Here is an 8,263-nt window from a genome sequence, read left to right as displayed (position 1 = left end):
TAAAATAAAAAAAAAAAAAAAAAAAAAAAAAAAAAAAAAAAAAAAAGGCCAATCTTGATTTGTTGATTAGGGATTCATAGTGACTCTAAAATTTTGAGAATAAACTTTGTTAGTACATAAGTCAATCTAACCCACTAGGTTAGGCCCAATATATTGTACTTGTAGTACACTTATATTACTTGTATTTCACACATATTATTCCTACATAAGGCTTTTCATTGTACAATGTGCCAATGCCTCATGACGGTTCAACTACCTATTGCGGTGATGCTCGGCATGCACCTAAAAGAGTGTCATTTAGGCTTAGGAGCTTGGAAGGGTGCTGTGGAGAAGGATTGTACCTTAGGTGTGTGACTGGAAAATGAGTCAATTTTAATGGATTTACAAAAGGTAAGTGAACTCGCCACCAATCATTGGATTTTTTCTAAGGTGTGATTGGTCACCTGACTCTATTTGATTTTATTACCAATCTTAGGCAAAGAAAAATGTCATTTTTCCTAATCTAATACGGATGGATTAAAAATCTTGATTCTTGAATTTGGAAGTCTGGTTACATGTGGAGAAGGTATTAGTCACCCCACAACGCCTGTCCAAGGACAGTCCTTTGTTTTGGTAAAATCTTAATTTTTAGACATTGGCAATTAAAAATTGAGCTATTGGCAATAGCTTTCGGGGCTTTAATCGAATTAGGCTTTGAGGTTTGGTCTTAGAAAGGGTGTGGTCTTAATCGATGCTTCCCTAGTGTGTATTGGAATTGGTGCCAAATTTCCACCGCGAAAATCTGGTTGCATTTCACCTTATTTTTGTGGCAGAAATCCAACAGCGCTTCACCTTAAGTGCGTCATAGCATACAAAATGCTATCCTCACCAAACTTTAGCCATAAGAATACGGCAATGGGGATGCCTTATTTTCAAGGTGAAAATCCGGCAAAGTTTCGCGTTTGGTGCGTTATGGTGCACCGGCAAGGTTTCAAGCTTGTGTATACAGCGCGTACCAACATGCTCATGCTAGGATGAGCCGGAGCCCCTCAAAGCATCAAGCATATTGATGTGTGTCTCATACACGGGGAAACCAATGTCACTTGATGACATGGATCAAGACGATCACACCGCAATGATTGTGCACACAATATAGCGTGGGCATGCAGTTACAGAAAATGCCTTAGGCACATTCTCACACTACAAGGTTAAGAGCACTCATGGCTAGAGAGGGTCACTCACGTAGCCACGAGGGTCCATAATACAAAGTGCACAATCAGCCCTATACGAACATATATAAATATACATACATCATGCACAATGTGATCACATAGAGCAGGAAAGTAAAACAGACATTGCCAACGTCCCAAGGGTATGGCCTAGCAAGGTACAGGAAATGTAAAACAGACATTGCCATACTCAGGGCACTCATGGCTAGAAAGGGTCGCTCACGTAGCCACGAGGGTCCATAATACAAAGTGCACAATCACCCCTATACAAACATATATAAATATACATACATTATGCACAATGCAATCACATAGAGCAGGAAAGTAAAACAGACGTTGCCAACGTCCCAAGGTTACGGCTTGGCAAGGTACAGGAAATGTAAAACAAACATTGCCATAATCAGGGAATGCAGCCTAAGCAAGGAGCAAGAAAGATAAAGGGTACATGGAAAGGGGAACCCTAATACAAGATTCTAAGGAAAAGGCTAGAAGAGAAGGAGAGAGAAAACTGCTTGGGGAGGCTAGGCCTCCTAATCTACTAAACATTGCACTTTGTGGGCTTGCGCCCTCTTACTTGCATCCTTGCCCTTGTTACTTGCACCTAGGAAGTCCTGCCCTTACTCCAAGTGTCCATGCTCCAAGCGTGTACATGCAATGACAAAGGAAATAAGCCAACAGACGAGCAAAGAAACAGCTAGAAGGAAAGCATGCTAGAGGACAAACTATCAAAGAGAGCCAAATGAGGGAAAACAAACATGTTATCAAACAAAATAAGGTGTTCTAGGAGGACAAATGTAGGTTTGGATCGGGTGTTCATAGTTCCATGAGATTGGAGTATGGACAACACACGTGTCATCAAGCAAAATTCCTACAAGGGACTCGGGGTCTTGTGTATCAAAGACTGGTGTGAACCAGCATGAGATAGTAGGAATTAGTCTTGATGACACAAGTAAGCAAAGACTCATGCATGAACATGTAAGCAAATGTGCAAAAATGCAAAGAAGCAAAGAAAGCCAAACGGGTGGCATAAAGCAAGCAAGGCAAGCATAACATCATTTCACGGAATGGAAAAAGGTGTGTGTCAAGCACACCAACATCACGGAGATGTGTCTCACAAGCGGTCACACCCAAACAAGCCACAAAAGGAATGGATGCAACCACACAAGCAAGTGGCCTCAAAGATCAACAAGCACAAGCCCACAAAGGGTACAAAGCATGGCAAAGCCTAGATTTAGATAAACAAACACAAATATAAAGTATAGAAGCAAGCAAGCATACACATGTATAAAGGAAATGATCCAAATCCTTTGATATAGGCCTAAGTGTATGGATGTAGGCTTAAACCACAGGATCTAGATATACCCCCATCCTAAATGGCCAAAACACAAGAAAAAGGCATAACAAGAGATAAAAAGGCTTTAAAAGCATATGACATAGCAACCAACATATATATTTAGACACATGAACATGGCACGGAACACACAAAGATAGATCTAAGCGTAAGCATGCTAAAAGGCACCTAAGCACATGGATCTAAGCACAAACACAATATTTAGGTATATCCTAGCCCAAGAAGGTTAGGCCAACATCATCAAAGCAATAAAACATGATAGAAAGCAAGGAGACATGCTAGAAAAGCTATAAAACATGCTAGGAAGCAAGAAGACAAAGCAAAGATATACTATGGAAAGTAATAGATCATATTATGGAGAAAGACAAAGCAAAAGGTGTAGATTGTAGCTAAAAAGCTACATTTACACCCTTAGAACCTCAAATCCAAGGTTCTAAGACCAATAAGAGGAAAAAGAGTGCAAGAACACTACCTCTTGATTGTTGAGAAAAGAGAGGAATCCAAGGTTTTTTGGATGTGTTTATGGAAAGTAATAGATCATATTATGGAGAAAGACAAAGCAAAAGGTGTAGATTGTAGCTAAAAAGCTACATTTACACCCTTAGAACCTCAAATCCAAGGTTCTAAGACCAATAAGAGGAAAAAGAGTGCAAGAACACTACCTCTTGATTGTTGAGAAAAGAGAGGAATCCAAGGTTTTTTGGATGTGTTTATGGAAAGTAATAGATCATATTATGGAGAAAGACAAAGCAAAAGGTGTAGATTGTAGCTAAAAAGCTACATTTACACCCTTAGAACCTCAAATCCAAGGTTCTAAGACCAATAAGAGGAAAAAGAGTGCAAGAACACTACCTCTTGATTGTTGAGAAAAGAGAGGAATCAAAGGTTTTTTGGATGTGTTTATGAGGAATCAAAGCTACTATTCATGTTATGGATGTGTGTTTTTGGAATCAAATGCTCCAACACTGCCTATATATATATATATATATAATTTTTTTTTTTTTTGGGTTCTGAGGGGGCTCTAGGGGTATTTATAATGAAAATTTGACCTTTTAGCTTCTGATGGCCACTAAGTGGCCGCTGGGTCCAATGCTGACGTTAGCAATCCTGGCTTCTTCTCTAGTTTGACTTCAAATGTATATTTTAAGGCCTTTCTGAACTCTGATTGAGTTAATCTTGGTGTCTCTGCAAAAATATGGATGTTTAGTTTCCAGAATACTAAAGAAATTGAAATTTTGAAAGTCGGACCAAAAGTTATGGCCTCGGGAACCAAGTTAACGTGCTTTGCATGGTTTTCAGGATATCTCAACCACGTTAACTCTGATTTTGACCCATGAATAGTCGTTGGAAAAGGAATTCAATAATATTTGCAATGACACTAGTTTCAACCCGTTTTGATGGTTGGATCAAAATTAGAATTTTTGGTGCCCTCGAGAGTCAATCTCGGGTCAAACTTGGTCAAAATTGACAAAAATAACCAAGTAGCTTGGGTTTGATATAGAAATATCAAAAATGTTGTTTTGGGGTAATTTTTACCGACTTTGACTTTCAATCAACCTAGGGTTGACTAGGGGTATTTTGGCTAATTTGACCTGAAATAGCACTTTAATTGCTTTGATGCCCGAATGGATTACGCCACGTTAATCTAGATGTTTCCACAGCCCCATGGAAGAAAGTTCATATTTTTAGAATTTTCGAGGTCCGACACGCAAATCAAGGTCGAACAAAATATGGTATCTATACAATGTTAATATACACTAAATATACATCAACATATAGACTATTCACTCTCTCTCTCTCTCTCTCTCTCTCTCTCTCTCTCTCTCTATATATATATATATTCTTAACATGGTTTAGAGCTATTTGCCAAATATTGAGACCGTCGTCAATTTATGTATTTAATGATGGGTTTACGTGAGGATTTTGAGCCTATTAGGGCTTCTTTGCTTAGCCAATCTTCTACTTATTCTCTTGATGTTGCAGTTAACGAGCTCATCTCCGAGGAAAACTGTCGGCCAACTTATCACATGTCATCATCTGATCATGTATTGACTACACCCTCTCCTACTCTACAGCCAACCATTTCTGTATTCACTACTCCTCAACGGATAAACTCTGAGTGTCCCAACTCTTAGTCTTTAAAAGATACCTATTGTGAGTTTTGTTATGCCAAAGGCCATAATATCAATATCTACTATAAATTGTAGAAATTCATACAAGAGCATAACAAATGTCCTCTTCCTTGGGTAGCGCTTTATGTCCCTTATATCCATCAGTTTCTACAGGTCCACATTTGGCTTCCTCACTTACTACAATTGATATTTAGGCTATAGTTCAATAGGTTTTATCCTGAGCTTCCACTACCCTTTTTGTCACCTCAAGTAAATATTCTTGACTTTTTGACACTGCATGTTGTAATCACATGTTCCCTAATGAATCACAATTCTTTGATAAGACAATTTTAGCATATCCCATTTCTGTTTATACTTCTGATAGAACTCCTATGCTTGTTAGTCTTCAAGGAAAAATATCCTCCTTCAATTTATCCCTTGGTGACACTTTTTATATTCCAAAGTTGTCCTTTAATTTACTTTCTATTGGTCAACTTTGTGAATTAGGAGTAGATATTTTATTTACTAATCATGGTGTGGATGTGCAGGATCCTCAAACGAGTCAGGTGCTTTGGACAAGCCATAAGGTTAGAGATATGTTTGAGGCTCACGACTTAAAGAGTCCTTCACAAGTTTTTTCTGCTACCACCCTCTTGCCTGATTTATGGCAATTCTTGTCTTGGTCATACATTCTTATCTCGTCTTCAATTATTAGTTTCTTAAGATTATTTAGGTTCAATTCAGTTTCTAAAATTTGATTGTACTTTCTATCATTTTGGAAAACAAATAAAATTGCCCTTTAATAATAGTGGTTTTTTTTTTTTTTCCCTTTCTTCTACATCTTTTAATCTTATACATTCTGATATTTAGGATCTTGCACCAATTCCCACTAAGGGGGGATCTAGATATTTTGTCATAATTGTGGATGATTATATATATATATATACTTGGATTTATCTATTTCACCATAGGTCTGAACTTGTGTCCATTTATAAAAATTTCATAAAATGATTGAAACACAGTTCATTCACACGATTAAGACCTTTAGTTCAATTGCACCATTAAGATCTTTCGGTTAGATAATGCTCAAGAATATAATGATAAATATTTCATCTCCTTTTTAGATAGCAATGGTACCCTCCCATACCGGCCTTATCCCTACACCTCTCAACATAATGATCATGTAGAACAAAAATATCATCACATACTTGATGTTGTTCTCACCCTTCTTATTTCTACCTCTATTCCTGAGCGGTTTTAGGGTGAGGTTACACTTATTGTTGTTTTTACCATTAATCGTATCTCTTCAATGGCCATACACAACAAATCACCCATCGAGCTCCTCTATGGTCAAACCCTAACCACTTTTCTATTTACCTACCCTTGGTTTGAGGAAGCCATAATAAGAGAAGTCTCCTCCTTCTTTCACAAAATTCTTGTTGAAAGTGCCATGGTTCTTATTGATTTCGTCGCAGCCTTCAAGGAATACTAAACCTTCCTTGGTCACTTGAGTCTTGATATTGGGGGACTCAACTACCCTTTTTCCTTTCTTTCCAAGGCCCATACTAGGCATGTATCCCTTGTTCTTCATCATTGCAATCACCCTATGGCTACAATATGGGAACAAATCAGTAGCATACTTTTCATCCTTCAATCCATAGTCGACCATATTCACGAACACAAAGCCACTCATTAGAAACTCACTCCCTCCTTCCTTGAGTCCACAAACTGATGCTAGTATCTCACCATCTCCCAGCACTATGACAATCCCTCATTTCTATGAGATCTTCATCTTTTGGTGTAGTAAGGAAGGGATTGCCCCACTGGGGTGAAACCAAGCCCTTCCCAAGAGAAGATTGTAATTTGGGGTGATGTCCATGACATGAAATTCCACCATGTTTTCCATTGGCCCAATCTTGCAAGGAGCCTTGAAAGTACCTATGACCTTCCTTGAAGTGTTGTCATATGCCCTTACAGTTAAAGGAGAAGGAATGATAGTCTTCATGTCTAGGCCTACAGTGATGGTGGTCCTAAAAGGACAAATATTCAAGGCGGATCCATTGTCAATAAGAACTATTGGAACCTTGGCACTCATGCATTCAATGGTGATTTACAAGAGTCTAGTGTGAGTCGTTCTTTCGGGAGAGAGATCTTTATCGGAAAAGGCAAGGAGGGGGTGTGACGAGCCCTCAACCCTCATGAAAGACAAAACTTCTTGTGGTGTAGTTTCGATAGGTACTTCTTTTCCATTCAAGGCATTCAAGAGAGCCTTACGGTGTTTTTGAGAGGCCATGAGCAAGCCCCATATAGACATATAAGCTTGGGTCTTCTTTAATTGTATTAAGACCCTATCTTCTTCTTCTTCTTCTTCTTCTTCTTCTTTTCCTCTAGGTTCTGTGGGCTTGGATCCTTCCTTTAGATCCCTACCAGGATGATCCTTTTCTAAAAAAGATGGCTTGTAGTGCTTCCCACTACTATTGACATTTGCTACATTGTTTTCCACAACTCTTTTATTCAATTTTGTCACTCTTTTGGGAAGTATTCCCCATATTGTTATCACTTCCTTTAGGACTTCATCCTCTTCATCCCATATTCCTTGAACTTCCACGGCATTGATATTGACATTTGTAGTTTCTATTAACTTCGAGTAATCCCGTTCAACTTCATCTACTTGTACCCAATTTTGATATGGAGGGGGAGTCCTATGGTAATCAGGGAAATGGTTATTTCTAATGTTGGGTTTGGTGATGATGTTAGGGTTTAGGAGGGTTCCATTGTCTATGAGGTCTTGTATCTCGTGTTTGAGGCAAAAGCAATTGTCAGTTTTGTGGCCAAATTTTTGGTGGTAATGGCAATATTCAATGAATTTCCGAGAGGGAGGTATGAGATTAGGCATGGGTGTGGGGTCTAAAGGCTTGATAAATCCTTTGGAGGATAGGTTTTCATATGCTTGGGTGAGGGTCATTCCTACCTCGGAGAATTCTCAGCGAGCTTTCTTTAGGTAGGCCAGTGTTGGCTGGGGTATGATGGCGCTTACATTTACGGGATTGGGGGCTTTAGTGGTGGTCCCCCCTCCATATGTCTTCTTGGTTAGAGGCTTGCTTTCCCCTTTCTCCAATTGTCCATTGTTGAGAGCATCTTCAATTCTTATCCCACAATCACATAATTCTCCAAATGAACTAATAGGCGATGACAAAAGCCTACTATTATAAACTAGAAGCAAGTTCTTGATGATCATGTTGATTTGTTCTTTCTTATTTGACCTATTGACAATTCTAGATGCCTTGTTCTTCCATCTAATCATGTATTCAGAAAACGTCTCCCCTACGCCTTGTTTGGTAGTCTCTAAATCCCTTAAAGTCATACCAATCATGGTGTTGAAGATGAATCGGTTCACAAACAACACCACTAGCTCATTTCATACCTTGGTTTTGCTTGGATCAAAGCTATAGTATCACCTCGATGCACCTCCCGTGAGTGAGAGGGGAAATGCATGCAAAGTTTGCCTCTTATCTAGCCCTTTCATTTTCATAATGCTTAGGTATCATCTTATGTGTTGCTTTGGATCCCCAGTCCCATCAAATTTTTTCGTA

The sequence above is a fragment of the Quercus suber genome, unplaced genomic scaffold (assembly GCF_002906115.3).
Source record: "Quercus suber isolate HL8 unplaced genomic scaffold, Cork oak 2.0 scaffold_158, whole genome shotgun sequence".
In the NCBI taxonomy this organism is placed as follows: Eukaryota; Viridiplantae; Streptophyta; class Magnoliopsida; order Fagales; family Fagaceae; genus Quercus; species Quercus suber.
Note: the sequence above shows the minus strand (reverse complement) of the source record.